At 37.6% G+C, this 17,790-nt stretch overlaps 1 protein-coding gene across 1 annotated transcript in view; it reads left to right on the top strand.

The window, feature by feature from the left end:
* Positions 1 to 17,790, top strand: part of GPC6 (glypican 6) — a 1,108,998-nt gene that overhangs the window by 547,465 nt on the left and 543,743 nt on the right. The window lies entirely within an intron of this gene.

The following is a 17,790-nucleotide window of genomic DNA, read 5'->3' on the forward strand; positions in this document are numbered from 1 at the left end:
ACCACAGCAGGATGGGTACCAAAAGCCAAGGTTTGCCTTACGTTTTTATTCATTTTTTTTTTCATGCATATGTGTAGTTTACTAGTATACACTTATAAGAAGAAGAAGGGTTTATAACCAAACCTGTTTAATACAGTTTCTATCTTTGCATATCTGAAATTGCCTGCATGGTCATATTCAAACCAATTCAGAAGAAATGCCTCCTCTTTTCATGAGCTGTGAAGATTTATGTATTTGACTTTGAAGTCAACAACTGTAGCATTTAACGCCAAATCAAATGCAACATCAAATTACCTTGTATTCATTTGAGCGAATTTGCAGATTTATGGCTGACTGGCATAGGTCCAGAGAACCAGGGAAAGGACAGTCACAGAGGATGATTGTAGGGAAGGAAAATGAAGTAAATATCTGGAAATTAATTACTTGTAAGGTTAAGGTTCATTCTTGGAAAGAGTCAGGAGCGATTTATTCTGCAGTCAATTTGCAAGCACTCAGACTGTAATACAGGGGCAGGTAACAGGGACTACTCAACAAAAAACCTTCCCCCAAAAAACTAATTTCCCTCTTTGACCAAGTGGCTGATCCTATAGACTGGAAGACCCACTGGTCACAGCCCAGTTTGACCTTTGCCCCATTATCAATACTTTTTCACATGGAGTAGTCATTGACAAGTTTACAAAAAAATGGCATCAGTAGAATAATTATCAGATAGATATTGAACTAGTTGGCAAATATTCTTAGGATTGGTGAGTAAAGAGTGTTAATAACAAGTTTGTGGTTATTTAGAAGTTCCCCCCTGATCTGATTATAGTTGGATTATTATTATTTTTTTTAATGAATGGTTTCATGAAAGAATGTAAAATGTGTTCAGAGATTTGAGGCAAAGTCAGTTTTGTTGGGACATCTTTGCCAAAGTCTCTGAATAGAAGATGTAGGATCCAAAATGAGTTTTAACAAATTAGAATTGTACTTTAAATTAATTGGGAAGGAGTAGTTAAATGTTTAGTGCTAATATATATATATATATTTCCAAGGGAAAAAAGTACTAAATCCTGTAAATGTGAGTGTGAAAGTAAAACTGCTGTTTACCTTAGTATCAACTACTTGTGTTGCTTCTTATGCTGTATCTCTGGCCCAGATCATGTTGCCTGTTGCAAGGGAAAGACACAGGGCTCATTTGAGCCAGTCTTGTCACCATCATATATCAACAATGTCATTCGATTATGAAGAAGGTAAAGTATTTTTATACATTCAGTGAAGGGGTGTTACCTTTAAACTTTAGTCACTGAAAGACCATAAATAGAGAGATAGGGAAATAACACTGCACCTAGACTCAAGTATAGGAGAGTTGATTAAGTCAACAGAAGAAAAAGGGATATGTATTTTTTTTATAGGAATATCATTAATTTTCCATTAAGTTACCTTTTTGATCAAGGATACCACACAACAGCTAATGTATTTTATCTATTTTTGTTGCCAGATATATTTTTTGGCCTTCTCAATAAAAACACTTCATAGGACCTCATGGAACTGGTGTGATGAGATAAATAATGTTCATCTCTTATATGCCAAGATGGATTTTATTTTTTATTTATTTATTTATTAACACATAATATATTATTTGCCTCACGGGTATAGGTCTGTGAATCATCAGTCTTACGCAATTCATAGCACTCACCCTAGCACACACCCTCCCCAATGTCCATAATCCAACCACCCTCTCCATACCCCCACCACCCAGCAGCCCTCAGTTTGTTTCCTGAGAGTCTCTTATGGTTTGTCTCCCTCTCCGGTCCCATCTTCTTTCGTTTTTTCCCTACCTTCTCCCCATGACCCCCCCCCACCTCTCAGATTCCTCATATCAGAGAGAACTTATGATAGTTCTTTCTCTGATTGACTTATTTCGCTTAGCATAATACCCTCTAGTTCTATCCAAGTTGTTGCAAATGACAGGATTTCAGTGTTTTTGTTTTTGTTTTTTTAAGATTTTATTTATTTATTTGACAGAAAGAGAGATCACAAGTAGACAGGCAGGTGGTGGGGGGTGCGGTTGGGGGGAGCAGGCTCCCCACTGAGCAGAGAGCCCAATGTAGGGCTCAATACCAGGGCCCTGGGATCATGACCTGAGCCAAAGGCAGAGGCTTAACCCACTCACCCACCCAGGTGCCCCAGGATTTGGGTTTTTTTGATGGCTACATAATATTCCATTACACACACACACACACACACACACACACATATACACACACCATATCTTCTTTATCCATTCAACAAGATGGATTTCAAATGGTTAGTAACAATCCTGGTTATTATTAGCAAGTGTTTTCATTCTTGAGAAAGTACTAAAAATACCCGACAGTTACATAGTTTTACCATGTGCTGGACAGTCTCAAATTATTTTGTGTATATTCTGTGATCTTCATAACATACTATGAGGAAAGTGCTATTAATACTGCCATTTTCCAGTTACAAGCACCAAGAGTAACTGACATATGCCTACATTCTCAACTTCTAGTAAAACTAAGAGAATTATGATTCACACTAACTGTCATCAGTGTGTCTTTCCAGTTATGGCATGATGTATGTCCCGTCTAGCTTCATGGTTTCTGTGTCTCACCACAAGATAACAATGTTAACCTCAGCAGTACTGCATTACTAAATAAATGAAAAAAGATGCAGTGATTGTTTTAAGAATTTTTAAAAGGAAACAACATCTTTAAAATAACCAAATTAACATTTTCTAATTTTGCATAACCTCTGTGGAGCAGGTAGTCTCAGATTTATTTTTAACAAGAATTAGTTTGAAATGTTCTTCATTTCATTAGCATTGTTAAAATAAAAGAGCAAAACAGCCTAGCTAAATATTTTATTTTAGATGTACAACTGATTCTAACTGTTTCATTTCAAAAGCCTTATTTAATTAGTAAATCACAGTAGGGACAATTATGATTAAAAAATATTTCCAGGGCACGTGGGTGGCTCAGTCAGTTAAGCACCTGCCTTAGGCTCAGGTCATGATCCCAGGGTCCTGGAATCCAGCCCCAAGGCAGGCTTCCTGCTCAGTGGGGAGCCTGCTTCTCCCTCTGCAGCTTGTGCACATGCTCAGGCTCTCTAAACCTCTCTGACTGATCAATAAATAAATAAATAAATAAAATCTTAAAAAGAAAACTATTTCAGGGAAAATGGTTTTGTGTGATATTTAAATACTAGTTCACAGAGTTTTTCTTTTAATGAAACACCATTTAGATTTTTAAGAATTTTTTATAATTTAAATATATATGTAAAAATTTAAGTTTCTTACTTTATAAAAGTTTATCTGTAAAACTTTTTCTAAATGAATAAAGTTTCATGCTACATTGCAAGATATTAATTATTTAAGAATGAAAATTAATTATAAAAGTGATGACATACATTTGTGTCATCAGTGTCATGTGCAGTGGGATAAAATTATCAATGTTAGGGGCGACTGGGTGGCTCAGTTGTTAATCGTCTGCCTTTGGCTCAGGTCATGGTCCCACTGTCTTGGGATGGAGCCCCACATTGGGCTCCCTGCTCCGTGGGAAGCCTGCTTCTCCCTCTCTCACTCTCCCTGCTTGTGTTCCCTCTCTTGCTGTGTCTCTGTCAAATAAATAAATAAAAGTCTTTTAAAAATAATAAAATACAATAAAATTATCAACGTTCTTTAATTTGAGTAATTTGCTAATGTTATCCTTATAGGCGAGTAATACGTTTTAGGAGCATCTTAACATGAAACGGCTCTTGGGTTTCCGTACTCATTTTCTCATCAGGAGGTAACTCTGGGTTTGTTCACGGCTGATGTAATATTAAATAATAAGAAGATAGTGGACAGAAGAAATGCTTGAAGCCTTTTGTGAAGATTACTCATTGCACTTAAAGGAAGAGATTTTTAGTCCTGGTCTTCTCTTCATATTTATGTAGTTCTTATTCTTGATTTATTTCCTTGATTAATATTCCTTGACTTTTATTTCTAAGAAAATGTTTAACAGACACCTACATAATATTCAGAAAGCACCATCTGTTTAACTCTTGATTTTGATTTCCATTAGGCGTTTATTTGAAATGGAAATCTCTGAATAATATTTTGGAATTTACGCTCCAGGATCTCAATACTGGCAGTGATACAAAGTCATTGGCATTGCCAGCATGGTCAGTCTTGATCCTTTTTAGTATTTTAGGTATAATGCAAGGAAATTAGAATTACGGGCCAATAGAGTTTTTAATCACATGTACTAAAATAATGTTATTCCCAACTTCCTCTGTTTCTACCTTGGAACTGGCTTTTGGGGCCCCCTTAATTTGACATATTTGGCACACTGAACCAGAACCTAGTTTGGAAAGACACAAAAACTACATTGGCAAATGATCTGCCAAGTGACCCATGAACAAAAGCGAGATTGGGTTGCCCTTTGAAATAAACCTATTTGAATTTTATTATCTCTAGAGCACCTTGTGTCTCTAATCTTGTGAAAGGTTAGCATTCCATCCATCAGAGCAAGATTAGAGTGTTGGTTGGTGTCTGCTCTTGGTGATAACTGAATGCAGCAGTGAGAGCTGGAGGAAGGAGATTCATTACCCTCAGCAGTTCAAAAAGAAAGGGGAAAATGGGCATAGAGAGAGTCACATTTACAACATAAGCCACATATTCCTAGGTCAGGGTACTCAATCCAAACCAAACCAAACACAGAAGACTGCTATGTTGGAGAAGGCTTGCCGAGCCCTTTAAGTCTGCTAAAAACAGAGCTGTGTTAAGACTACCCTTTGCAGAAATTATCAATTTCTAATATGTAGATAGATGCCTTCTTGAAAAACCATTGCTAATTGCTTTAGGGAAGATGTTATGACATACATCAGAATAAAAATAAGAATGATATCATACTACTGTATAACATATGGCTAATAACAACGAGCACATGTTGTAAAACATCCAATGAAGTAAAAAATAATACGCTTGTGGTAGGAATGAAAATTTTTAAAGATTACTCAACTGAGTATCTTCTTTTGAGTTCTTTTATGTATGACCTGTATAATTCAGGAGCTGAAATATAAATAACATGAAAGTTACTTGTAAGCTTAAAATATGCTAGTGAATCAAAATAAGCTGCTCCTTATCTAGGATTTAATTTTATTTTAACACTGTGAAGAATAAGGTGCACCACTGTACAATTTCACAAAAAATAGCAGCAGTAATTGATACTTTATGATGTCTTCAATAATGATTGTTTTTATTTGTTGCATTTCAACTGATTGATGTTATGAAGGTAAAACAACCATTAAATAGCATGAGATTAATGAGTTCAATATTTTTTTCTGTAAGAAGAACCTGGTGAATGACTGGCAAAGTAAAGCTAATCAATGTTAAGCAAATTTAGATCAATGTTAAATTAATTCATTTGCATTTATACCTTACACAATACTATGGTATATCTTATTATAAACCTATACCAGGATATCTATTATTTATTTTTCTCATTAAAGTGTATAATTACCTTTGAATTAAACATCTATGATGCCGAATGAGGCTGCTGTTATTACCTATTGACAAGTTAAAGGAATAAAATGATTTCCTAACACATGACTGGGGAGGCAGTGCTCCTCTAAGGGTTAGCCAACAGGCTCAAGCGTTTGGTAAATGACAGAGGTGGTTAGAAGGTATCATAAGGCCCTTTATTACTCTGGTCATCAAATGTTTATAAAAATATTCTTATAATTACACAGTTTGTCATCCCATGCTAATAATTATCAAATCTCACCAAAAACTCTGTAGAGAAAAAAGTGACTTAAAATTCATAATCATTAAAAGGACAATTTGGTGGGGGGGGGCGCCTGGGTGGCTCAGTGGGTTAAAGCCTCTGCCTTCCGCTCCGGTCATGGTCCCAGGGTCCTGGGATCGAGCCTCGCATCGGGCTCTCTGCTCCGTGGAGAGGAGAGCCTGCTTTCTCCTCTCTCTCTACCTGCCTCTCTGCCTGCTTGTGATCTCTGTCTGTCACATAAATAAAAATCTTTAAAAAAAAAAAAAAAAGGACAATTTGGTGCTCTTTTTTCCTGAGTGTAGGCTGACATCTTTGATAATGAACAATGGAATTTTATTGGCTACTGAGTGCATCCGTTTGTGAAATCCTTTTTCTGTCTAAAAGGAAAAAGAAATTTTCTATACTTTTAAAAGTATTCATTTGACTACCAAAAAATATTCTTATTATCAGTGAATAATCACTAACCTTACTGGGACCTTTATGTTACAGCCCAGTGTGCTGCATCTGAGAGACTGTTTCTCTCTCTCTCTTTTAATTCATTAAGACCTTCTTACTAATCAGCATGCACTCACTAAATTTAGACTCAAGAGACTCAGAGTCTATCTTTTGAGTAAATTTTTTGTTTGTTTTCTGCCCTATGCAGGCTTCTTTTTTTGGGGGGGGGAATCTTAATTCTTGGACTTCCCTTTGTAAATTTATTAGATAAACTAGTTTCATTCAATATTCTTATGATTTTTTGGTCCATATTTTTAAATTTATTTTTAATAAATTTTAAATATTTTTACCTTTATTTTTAATAAATTTTAAATAAATTAAAAATTTGGTCCATATTTTTAATTTATTTTTTATTAACATATAATGTATTATTTGCCCAGGGGTACTGGTCTGTGAATCATCAGTCTTACACAATGCACAGCATCACCATAGCACATACCCTCCCCAATGCCCATCACCCAACCACTCTAACCTTTCCCCCAATCCCCCAGCAGCCCTCAGTTTGTTTCCTGAGATTAAGAGTCTCTTATGGTTTGTCGCCCTCCCCTGTCCCATGTTGTTTCATCCGTGTCGTTGCAAATGGCAAGATTTGCAAGATTTGCAAGATGTGCGTGTGTATACAGTATCTTCTTTATCCATTCATCTGTTGATTGACATCTAGGTTCTTTCCATTTGGTCTGTATTTTTAAATAGGTATTTTCCCCCATCAACAAGCAGCATTTTTTTGTTTAAAAGGTCTTTTTATTTTAAAATAATACCTATTGTTTTTGTATTTTAATTGGCACATAATTTATAGTCATTGTAGAAACTCTAGAAAAGTAAGCACTGTGCAGAGAAGAAGATGCAAATCATAGCGTTTTACCCATCTTAAACCATTTTTATATGTGTGTTCTTATTTTTCTCAGTGTGTATATACCTTTTCTTCCCTTTTTTTTTTTTTTTTTTACAAAATTGGGATTGTACTAGATATATGTTTGAGGATCATTTTCTTTCTTTTTTTTAAGATTTTATTTATGTGAGAGAGAAAGAGCACAAGCAGGGGGAGTTGCAGGCAGAGGGAAAGGGAGGAGCAGACTCCCCACTGAGCAAGGAGCCTCATGTGGGACTCGATCCCAGGACCCTGGTATCATGACCTGAGCTGAAGGCAGATGCTTAACTGACTGAGCCACCCAGGCATCCCTATTTTCGGATCATTTTCTATCTCAGCATTTTCGGTCATCATATCGTATAGTGAAAGTAGGTTTATTGTAAATCTTGTGAAGTTTATGTTTTGACTCTTCACTTAAATAACCTTTTCAAGATCCTATGCCTAATTTTGTATTAGTAATTTTGAATTATATCTATTATAGAGTGTCCTTTAAGCTCCTCACAGAATCTACAAGTACTGTTCCAAAAGCCAGACTGCCTAGCTTTGCAGTCCCGGCTGCATCGTCTCTTAGATAAGTGCCTTGAAAGCTACTTAACTTTTTTTTACCTCCGTTTCCCCAGATGTGGAAGTTAGATGATAATAATAATCACTATCTCATAGAGCTGCTGTTAAGATTAAATTAGTTAATAGATGAGGAGTCCTTGGAATAGTAGCTAACTCAGTGCTTGGTGAGTGTTAGCTGTTAAATATTTTAAAAACATAATTTTATATATATATAACATACTATTTTACAGTGTGACTATATCCTTCCTTAAGGATTTTTAAATTGTTTCCCTTCTCTGCTAACATAAATAATAAGAGGAATATTTGTGCACATAAATCCTTAACCTTATCTTCATAATTGAACTATTTCCTTTCATTAGTGTTCTTTTCTTTCTTTCTTTCTTTCTTCCTTTTTTAAGATTTTATTTATTTATTTGACAGAGAGAGAGATCACAAGTAGACAGAGAGGCCGGTAGAGAGAGAGGGAGAAGCAGGCTCCCTGCTGAGCAGACAGCCCAATGTGGGGCTCGATGCCAGGACCCTGAGATCATGACCAGAGCAGAAAGCAGAGGCTTAACCCACTGAGCCACCCAGGTGCCCATTAGTGTTCTTTTCTACTGGGGCATACTGCATTTCACTTTTTCTTAAAAAGAAAATAATAATAATAATAATAATAAATTGGTACTCCTGGTGGCTCAGTCAGTTTTAAGCATCCAACTCTTGATTTCAGTTCATGTCATAATCTCAGGGTTGTGGGATCAAGCCCTGATCTGGGCTCCACACAGGGCATGGAGTCTGCTTAAGATTCTCTCTCTCCCTCTCCGCCCTACCCCACCCCCCACCTTGGGTATGTGCGTGCTCCCTCTCTAAAAATAAATGAATACATACATAAATAAATATTTAAGTAATAGATATCACAAGAGATTCTTCTTGTACAAAATATAGGTAAAGACAACTCAAAATGCAAAGGTGGCATATAGCAGAAAATATGAGTACATTATTACTCAGTTTGGTTTTTTAAAACTCATACTTGGTACTGACTTTTGCTTTTATTTTAATTTAGACATCTCTTGAGCATAGTAAACTATTATTCCAGGACTTCTCATATCTTTTCAGCACTGAAAGTTTTTTTCATGGTCTGGAAAGGATGTAACTTAACAATTCGACATGAAATTTGGCTATAATACTTTCATTACGAATTTTATATTTGTGTTTCACAACTCAGCTGTTCCCAGTACACTTCAAGTGGTCCTTCTGTATTATGTACTTGAATCTGCATTATGTACTCAAAGCCTAGTTACTCGGGCAGGCATTCCCTTTCCCTTGGCTTTAATTAGCTCCTTTGTTATCAGACCCTATTCCTTTCTCCTCCCAGGCTGCACCCTTCCTTGCTCATCATGGGATAAGCTCATTGTCCTGTTATCCAAGAAGAGGGGGTGTCTAGGGGAGGGAGTGTTAGTTGCTGGAAAAGGAAAAAGAGATACTTGGAAAAGGGAAAGGGGCTAGCACAGTCTTATCCCCCAAGACCATGGCGAGTGCACCTCCCACACTTTCCGCATGTTGGCCATGCTGTGCTTTCTTCCGGAGACCAGAACGTTGGTGGTCTACTGTGACAAAAGAGAAAAGGGAGCCTAAGCGAAGGAGGGGAAAAGGAGAGTCAGGGCTGACATGTAATGTAACTCCTCCTTCCGTCACCATTCCTTCTTCCCTGTCCCTATATCCACTGCCAGGCACTGACTAAATGAAAGTCCTGGAAAACAGAGAAGAGCTGCACATTGAGATCACTCAGGGAGTTTGAGGATAGACTGACACCTGGATCCCACTCCCAGAGCTTACGATTTCATTAGACTGGAAAGCAACCTGGCCACTAGGATTCTTTTACATTATTTTAATGGGCAACCAAGGGTGAGAACCACCTATTAGAATTCTCTGAGAATCAGAAGTCAATTTCCTATGGCTCTTCCTCCTTATTCTCCTTAAGCACCTGCACAATCTCTTGTGGCAATAACACCAGGTCCCTATCACTGACTTTTCACCTACAGATTAGCTTTGACCCCCACTTCCCAGAGTCCACCCCTGGTGGTTTGGTGGTGCAGACTTTTTTCCACCCCCGGCACAAGCAGGCGGGTGAAGAAGGAAGGGGAGCTAGCTGAAGAACCGGGTCTGTGATGGGAAAAATATAGGATCCAAATTTGGAAACCTAAACAAAACAAAACAAAACAAAACAAATACTTGCTCTTTTTTTCAGTGAAGGCAAACACGAAGTTGGAAATGATTTTAAAATCTGTAATTTGGAGGCCTAACGGGTTTCACACGCTGTGTGTCATGTCCTCTCTGAAAAGAAAAATGGGTTGTGGGCAAGGCCTGAAGGCATTTGCAGGCCAAGACGAAGGAGCTGTACAGTGATGAACGTGAACTAGGGAAGCACCTCGGGTTTTAATTTCACATGTGCTGCTTAGGGTGAACTGGAAACATCGTCTGCAGGCTCCAAACAGTTGTTTGCTTTTGGCAGCAAAACGTCAGCAGATTTCAAATTTAATTCCTGATTTCCAGAATTAATAGTTTATCTATCCCACCTTGTGAACGTAAATGGCCTAATCAGACTTTCTCACTTGAAACGATATCTTCTCGAGAAATAACCTACCAAGAAATAAAGCATTTATCAATCTAATGTGTAAAGGATCACTAAGTATAGGGGGGGAAAAAAGTTTAACCTTGGGAAATGTGCGTTCAAGCCAACAATTTCTGTAAACTGCCTTATTGCTTCAAATTTCCCAATATCAATCAAATACATAGGGGCTGCCTTCCAAGGAACTTTCCTTTTTGAAACTGAATTACACCCCTGAATCTGAAACGTCTCCTGGAATTTATTCTCCTCAGGTGACTTAATTTAATGGTATTAAATGGAAGGACTTTGCAGGGTATTGATTATTTTTAACAAACACTCATGATGACTTTTCATTAAAATTTTCTTAATGGAAGAGTCTAGTTGATTACATTAGATGCACTGGAAATACATAAAGTATTGACCTGAAGAATGCATTTCAAAAGACATTGTTATATCCTTGGTTTTCTTGATTGATTGGTTACGAGTATTTCCCTAAACCCCTTATGTTTTCACTTCCTTAAGGTCTAATTTATAAGAGTTTCCAACACACAATGGGAGTAATATAATAAAAATAATCTTTGGATTAACATAGTGAGCAATTTTTGAATTATGTATTGTGATAATTTTGATAGCAGATTTATTGTTTTCTGAAAATAATTCTTCTAGATTTATGGTGAGCATTGTATTTCATTATAGGGCCTTGTTAAATGTTAAAAGATAGTTTATATTTACATTTTTAGTAATTACCATGAAGAGAAAGTTAAGGAAAATTATGAAATTTTCTTTATAATTTTATTGGTTTTTTTTTTTTCCTTTTCCTTTTTCATTTTATACTGTCTATCTTATCTGCCAGATTTACTGTGGAATTTTCTCCTCGTGAAAATGTCCAGGGGCTCCTTAAACCACAACATTAGAAAAATTTAGGGGTGTCTACTTTGAAATCACTGAAATCACCTAAATCCTCTAAATCATTAAAGTGATTTAAGAATTTACTTTTGGATTTGTGTTACCTTGTAAGGAAATATAAAGAGATGAATGGCCTGCAGGGCTGTCAAAGAAAACTTTAACATATAAGATAAAAATAATGGATGAATTGTTGAACACTGCGTCTGACACTAGTGATGTCCTATGTGTTGCCTAATTGAATTTAAATCAAAATAAATAATGGGGAAAAGGAACTTTTATTCTACTACTTAGAGATAACAGACTAATAAATTGTCTTCCTACCTACGAGAAATTGAACTGCATAAAACATTTTGTTGGATTAATGTATCTCCAAACATTTCACTTACGATTTTGACCTTTTATGCCAGGGATTGGCAAAATTTTTCTGTAAAAGCATGGTTATTAAATATTTGGAGTATTTTGAACCACATAAAGTGTCTGTTGCTGATTCTTCTGTGTTAACATTAGCATTTTATTTGATTTTATTCAAACATTTAAATGTTTAGGTGAATGTGTTCCTGGATATGTATACTTGTTGATAATATACACATATGATAAAATGATATATGCATATATAAAAAATGAGACATGTTGAGTCAAATAATTTTAGCCTCTTTTTGTGTGCCACTGTCCTGTGGCTGGTAGCTATAATCCCAGGGTCTGTGAGTGGTTTCTTCTAGTGGAAGCTACCCCTTTCAGGAAAGATATAGCAATCCTGGGGATGTGAGTATGTCCTCCATTCTCAGTTACATACATGAACTAATTAGCATTAGTGGGAAAAGTAATCATACATGAAAATCATTTGTAATAAATAACTTAAATGTGACTTTCGAGTGCATTTTGCAATTTTTATTTATATATGGTTTTATCCATTGTCTTTGGAGTTTATTTTACTTCCCATGAATCATTCAAATCACAGTGTGGAAGTTTGACTTATGAAAAACTACAAAGCCACCCCATTTTCCTGTTCTTTCTTAGAATTCATCCTTTCTCCTAACAGTGTGAGCTCTGGGTTCATGTTAGTTGAATGGTCTAGGACAATTTGCTTCTTTCTGAGTCTCAGTCTCCTCATCTGTAAACTAGATATACTAATATCTGATTTGCATAACGTATGTGTAAAATCTGTAACACCATTTCTTATATAGTGTATGATGCTACTGTTTCAGCCTGTTTCTCGCTATGTTTGAAATTACCATGGTGGTAATTTAATATTTTCAAATCCATTTGTCCTCTTCATTTAAGGTTTGGTATCTTGACTTTCCTCCAAAACTGCAACAGAAGCAAATGGAAATAATGAAGATATTATGTTACCAGATTGACTGCATTTTAAAAAAGAGTTTGTGATGGGGGTGGGGAGCTCTTACTTATCTGACAGAAATTTGGTTAAATAATCCCTCAAACAGGAAAGGTATAGATTACTATTATTAGAATCACTTCAAAATTATAGAGCCTATTAATTCCTGGGATTAACTGACTGAGTAATTCATAAGTTTATTATAATATAATAAATTTATAGAAACATATATATACAGACACAGCAAGAGAAAGTATGACTTAAGAGATAAAGAAGTCATAAATCATAAAAGAATTTTTGCTTACAGCAACATTGTCTCATAATAGCCTCTTTTTTAATGAATTGCTATTTTAAAAATAATTTGATATAATTTCAGCCTCATAATTTTTAAAAATGTATACCGAGGGTTGCCATTTCTTACAGAAAAACACAACTGATGTTTGGGAAAACTGCTAAGACAATGTAACAGGATATCTATTATAGATTCAAAAGCAGCTTGGGAGTTCATTCAAAACATAGGATGCAGGGCATTGCTTGGGTGAAGTATTCAAGTGAACTTCAATGCGGTCAGCTTGGCGAGATCACAGGCTATGAGGTCAAGGCCCAGCAGGGCTAGCAGCAGGAGAGGTAGTGGTGAGGCCAAGCAAAGCATGGCTTGGGACAGAGAGCTGTGTCAGAGAGGAAGTGAGCATCTGGTAAGGCAGTCTTGATAAGGAACATATTTTTGGATAGGAGCCACGAGGCCTTCTAGGTATAGGTACACGGGAACTTGGAGCATGGAATAACGTGAATGTTTATATCTGTATTACTGTACAAGAGTTTGGAGGATGTCAAGATGCCATATCAGTTATGTCTTGCTCTACAATGGGCTGTAGCCTCTCTCTCTCCTTCTAAGGTGGGCCCATGAACTTACCATTCTCTAAGAAGAGCCCAGACCAGGTAGAGTCAAGATGCATTTCACTGGACGCTCATGTTCCTCCATCACTAGTCCCACTTTCTAAAGCCCTGCCACGTAACAGGAGCCAGACATGGAATCGGTAATATTAGCCACCAACAATCTTACCCATGAGTATAATGTACGTTTCAGTTCCTTTCAGTGAGAGCACAGCTCCTCGAATTTATCTCAGAAATGAATTGCGGGCTGTCTCTATAAATGTTCTGGGTTTTTCTCTGAATGTTTTGATATCCTATTTTTAGACCTCTGGAATTTCTCAGTAGGAGGATAACTCTCTGTGGGAGGATTAAGAGTGATTTTGTCTCCCCAAGGGACGTTTGCTAATGTCTGGAGACGTGTTTGGGTGTCGGTGCTCAGGGAGGGATGTGCTATTGGCAGCAAGTAGAGAGAGGCCAGGGATGCTGTTTGGTATCCTACAGGGCACAGGGCAGACCCACAACAACCAATATCCTCCAGCTCACGATGTCAACAGTGCTCAGGCTGAGACCCCTGCTATAGGGAACCACATCCGGGTGTCCATGCCTCATAGGCTAGGGTGTGCCAAGGGTGACACTTCCTGTTGCAAGGTCTCTGTGAGCAGCCCCAGTGTTTACCTCTTCCCATAGGGTTGCACATCTCTAGAGTGTGAAGAAACAGGCCATTCAGGGACCTTGTGTCCTCACCCTCAAAGTCCAGCGTAAAAGAGAGTAAAGTCGCTATGATTCTTCTTCCATGAATGTTCCTCATTAACTCAGCATTTTCCTGGTCATCCTATCTGGTCATTGTGTAAGCCAGGAGACTTCTGAAAGGAGAATTCATCTCATTAGATGTGCCTGAACCGCTGATAGGCGTATGCAGCATGAGGAAGGACAGCCCTATTGACTTGTCCTTGAAAAAGACATGGGGGTGGGGCAGGGTCATAGCTTTATTGTGTCTGTGAATCATAACCCTTACTGGACATCAACTTTCCCAACCATGTTTCCCTCCATGACAGCTCTTCTGGGTCTTTCCTTACCCAGACCTTGGACTGGTTCATTCAGCTGGTCTAACTGAACTGATTTAACATGCTTTAGTGGAGGCGAGGGTAGAAAAGAAGAGATTAGGAGGGAAAGACACTCAACACGAATTTGTGGGTTTAAAGAAGCAAATTTAGGATACCTGTTTCCCCCGGCAGGATAAGTACTATCGGTTACCGAGTATACAGATACAATTGCCACTGACCGGAGACCAAAGCTTCTCACACTCATTGTGTTCTGTGATCACATGAGTTTATACCACCATCTTGAAGCATTCATTGCAAACAAACTTTCAGTGAGAAGTGTTTTGGAGAGCAGGAGAGTAGGAGAATGCTATAGTCTCTAGGTAAATGCCATACAGCGCGTAATCCCGTCTCCATGCACAGGCCGCCTGTATCAATGAGACATTTCCAGCTCGATTGGGAGAACCTTTATGCCGTTTCCTTGGACTTGGATGCCTTGAGAGCCTCTGATCTGCCTTTCCTCTCCTGCTAGCACCTCCCTCCACCCTGCGTGCACCTTACATCTTGATGCATTTGTTGGGAGGCTTCATTTGAAGCCTTTCTCGGATGTCCTCAGGGCAACTTTTGGCTCCTCGGAGTTGAATTTTGCCCCTTAAGAGGCCTCTGCAAGGGATCGGGCAGCGGCAGCGTGCAGACTTTCTTGTTTGCCTTTGGAACAGCAGTGGTTTTTATCTTCAAGATTGCTCCCCCACTTGAAGCACTCTGCCCCGCAGCAAACAGCTGTCTGCACCCAGATCTCCCTCTAGATGAATTAAATCCTTCCAGAGGCTAATGCTGGCTGGAAAAAGTGCTTTTGTGCATCTATGAAGCAGAACGGAGCCCTAAGCAACAACCTTTGATGTATATTTTGTGAATGGGGAAGAGAAAAAAAATCAAAAAACATTTTATTTCCTGCCAAACTGTTTCTTGCAGATGAAAATTTTTGTTGACTGAAGGCTTTACCCAATGTGCAGTTTGCCCTCGCCGATTAAACGAAGGTTGGATTGAGATCGTTTTTCCCTACATTGCGCTTCAATTTCATCCTCTGTGCCGTATGGGCATAATACTTCATCAGCAAAGTGGGTCTGATAACTGTCTTCCCAATCTCCATCTTGTTTGGTTTGCTGAGAAACAATTTTCATCCAAGCATAAAATACTTTGTTCAGCCTCAACCTTCAAAAGGTGGAAGTCTAAGTCTATAGGCAGGCTAAAAATGAAATGAGGGTACTTATTTTTGGGGGGCATTAGTTTTGCCTCAGTACCTTGGATCCCTATCTTTCATAAGATCTAAGATCAATGTACCTTAAGGTAACAACATTTGTCATAATTGCCTGATACATTAGCATCTTTCAATACCAAATATTAACTTTGACTCTGAGATCAGTAAACCATATAATGATTTTGAGTGAGGAATAATAACTTGACTTTTGAGGACCAGTGAAGCTAATAGCAAACTTTGGAGACAATGACATATCCTTAGACAGAACTGAAGCTTAGAATCTAATGAAATGTTTCTTGAGCCCTATTTATTGAAAGATGAGAACTTGGTTTCTTTATTCAATGATGAATACGAATTTAGGCATACAGAAGCAAACCACAAGATACAATAAGTGAGCAGGCTGTTTTCAACCATTCAGCCTCACAGCAGGCTTAAGTCCAATATTTCATGTTCCCTGTATCAGGAGGGGAAGAGCCTAAGGAATGTTACTTTCAGTAAAAGCAAAAAAATAAAAATTTCATCCTCATAGAGAAACATTTATACCTCCAGTCTTTGCAGAGCAATGAGAGTGAGAAGATTGTTTTTACTTTTTTTAAGCTCTTTGAAAATCCAGACCACACTATTGATTACTAACTATTCATTGCTGACGGCAGTACTCTGTATTCAATAAATTAAGCTCTAATTCCTGAGTCCAACAAAATAATTGACCTCAAAAAGAAGATAAATGAATAGGCTGTCCTGAGCTCATGATTAGAATCCACTTTCTAGTCTCATTATATTAGTATTTTTCAATTCAGTGATTTTTCCATTCTTCTCTAGTTTCGTTCACAATCTATAACACATTTCACCCAGCTCCTCTATCAACAAGGCCAAGCTGTTTTCATTCTTGGTTTCAAGAATGAAAGATTTGAATATGGTATTTTTATACTTTAATATTAATATTGATCATTTAATATCCTTTCCATTTTAGGACAAACTAGGTAACTAATATTTCTGAAAAATTATGAAATGTTCTTGATTGCATAACATGGACATAGAACATACAGAAATATTTTGATTAATTGATCCTTTGAAATTTTTGAAAAATTTACTCTATTTGCACCAATGCCGATTTTCCTTACTCAATCCTTGAAGCTTAGGGAGGCTTAATAATGTTTATCCTGATTTCACATTTGGGAAAAAATTAGGATAAGAAATATTTGGTGGCTTGGATAAGATCACACAGGGTTGTAAACCATCACCTAGGAAATCACTCAATTTTTGCTGCCACTGTAGCAACAAAATTTCTATATTTAGGAAAGCGTATTCTTTCATAGTAAAAAAGTAAACATGTGAATAGCGTCTTTTTAAGGTTTGATGCTTTGGTTTCATTTGAAAACAACTATAAAATAATCCTATTATTGTTACAGGCACCATCTAATGATCAGAACAGTGGTTCAGTGTTTACATTTTTCAGAACCAAAGTGGCTAACTCAAGGTCTTCTAATAAAGCAGAAATAAGGTGTTAACTTCCAAGGAATCTGTAGAGAGATTCATGGCTTCTTTCCTTCTGTGTCTCAGGAGAAAACCCTCCAGGGTTCCAGAAAAAAAGAAATTACTTGTTTGTTTGCTTGTTTTTGTTTGTATTCCTACTGGGACTCCTTGAGGTGTGCTGGACTTGCTTTGTCCTTGCATTAGCTGAGAGAGGACATGGTATCAGAGAACGGAGAGAACTATGAGAGGTCAAACAGAATCTCTCTAATGTTGGGAACTTGAATTTATAAACTCAGACGCATTATCTTGTCTTAGCCTCTTCCCCACCTCAAATCACATTCTCCAAATGGGATAAGACTTGAGCTTCCTTCCCGAAGTTCCTTTGTGCAAATGGATAGGTGTTCTTATTTACATGAAATATGTCTCAGGGGGGCCTCATGTGAGGCCCATAGAGGCTAACAGTACCCAATGACATTAATTTCTAATTTCTTGGGCTCCTGGGTGGCTCAGTGGGTTAAAGCCTCTGCCTTTGGCTCAGGTCATGATCCAAGGTTTTGGGATGGGGCCCTGCATGGGGCACTCTGCTCAGCAGGGAGCCTGCTTTACCCCCCCCCCTCTGCCT

Source organism: Lutra lutra, chromosome 3 (genome assembly GCF_902655055.1).
Source record: "Lutra lutra chromosome 3, mLutLut1.2, whole genome shotgun sequence".
In the NCBI taxonomy this organism is placed as follows: domain Eukaryota; kingdom Metazoa; phylum Chordata; class Mammalia; order Carnivora; family Mustelidae; genus Lutra; species Lutra lutra.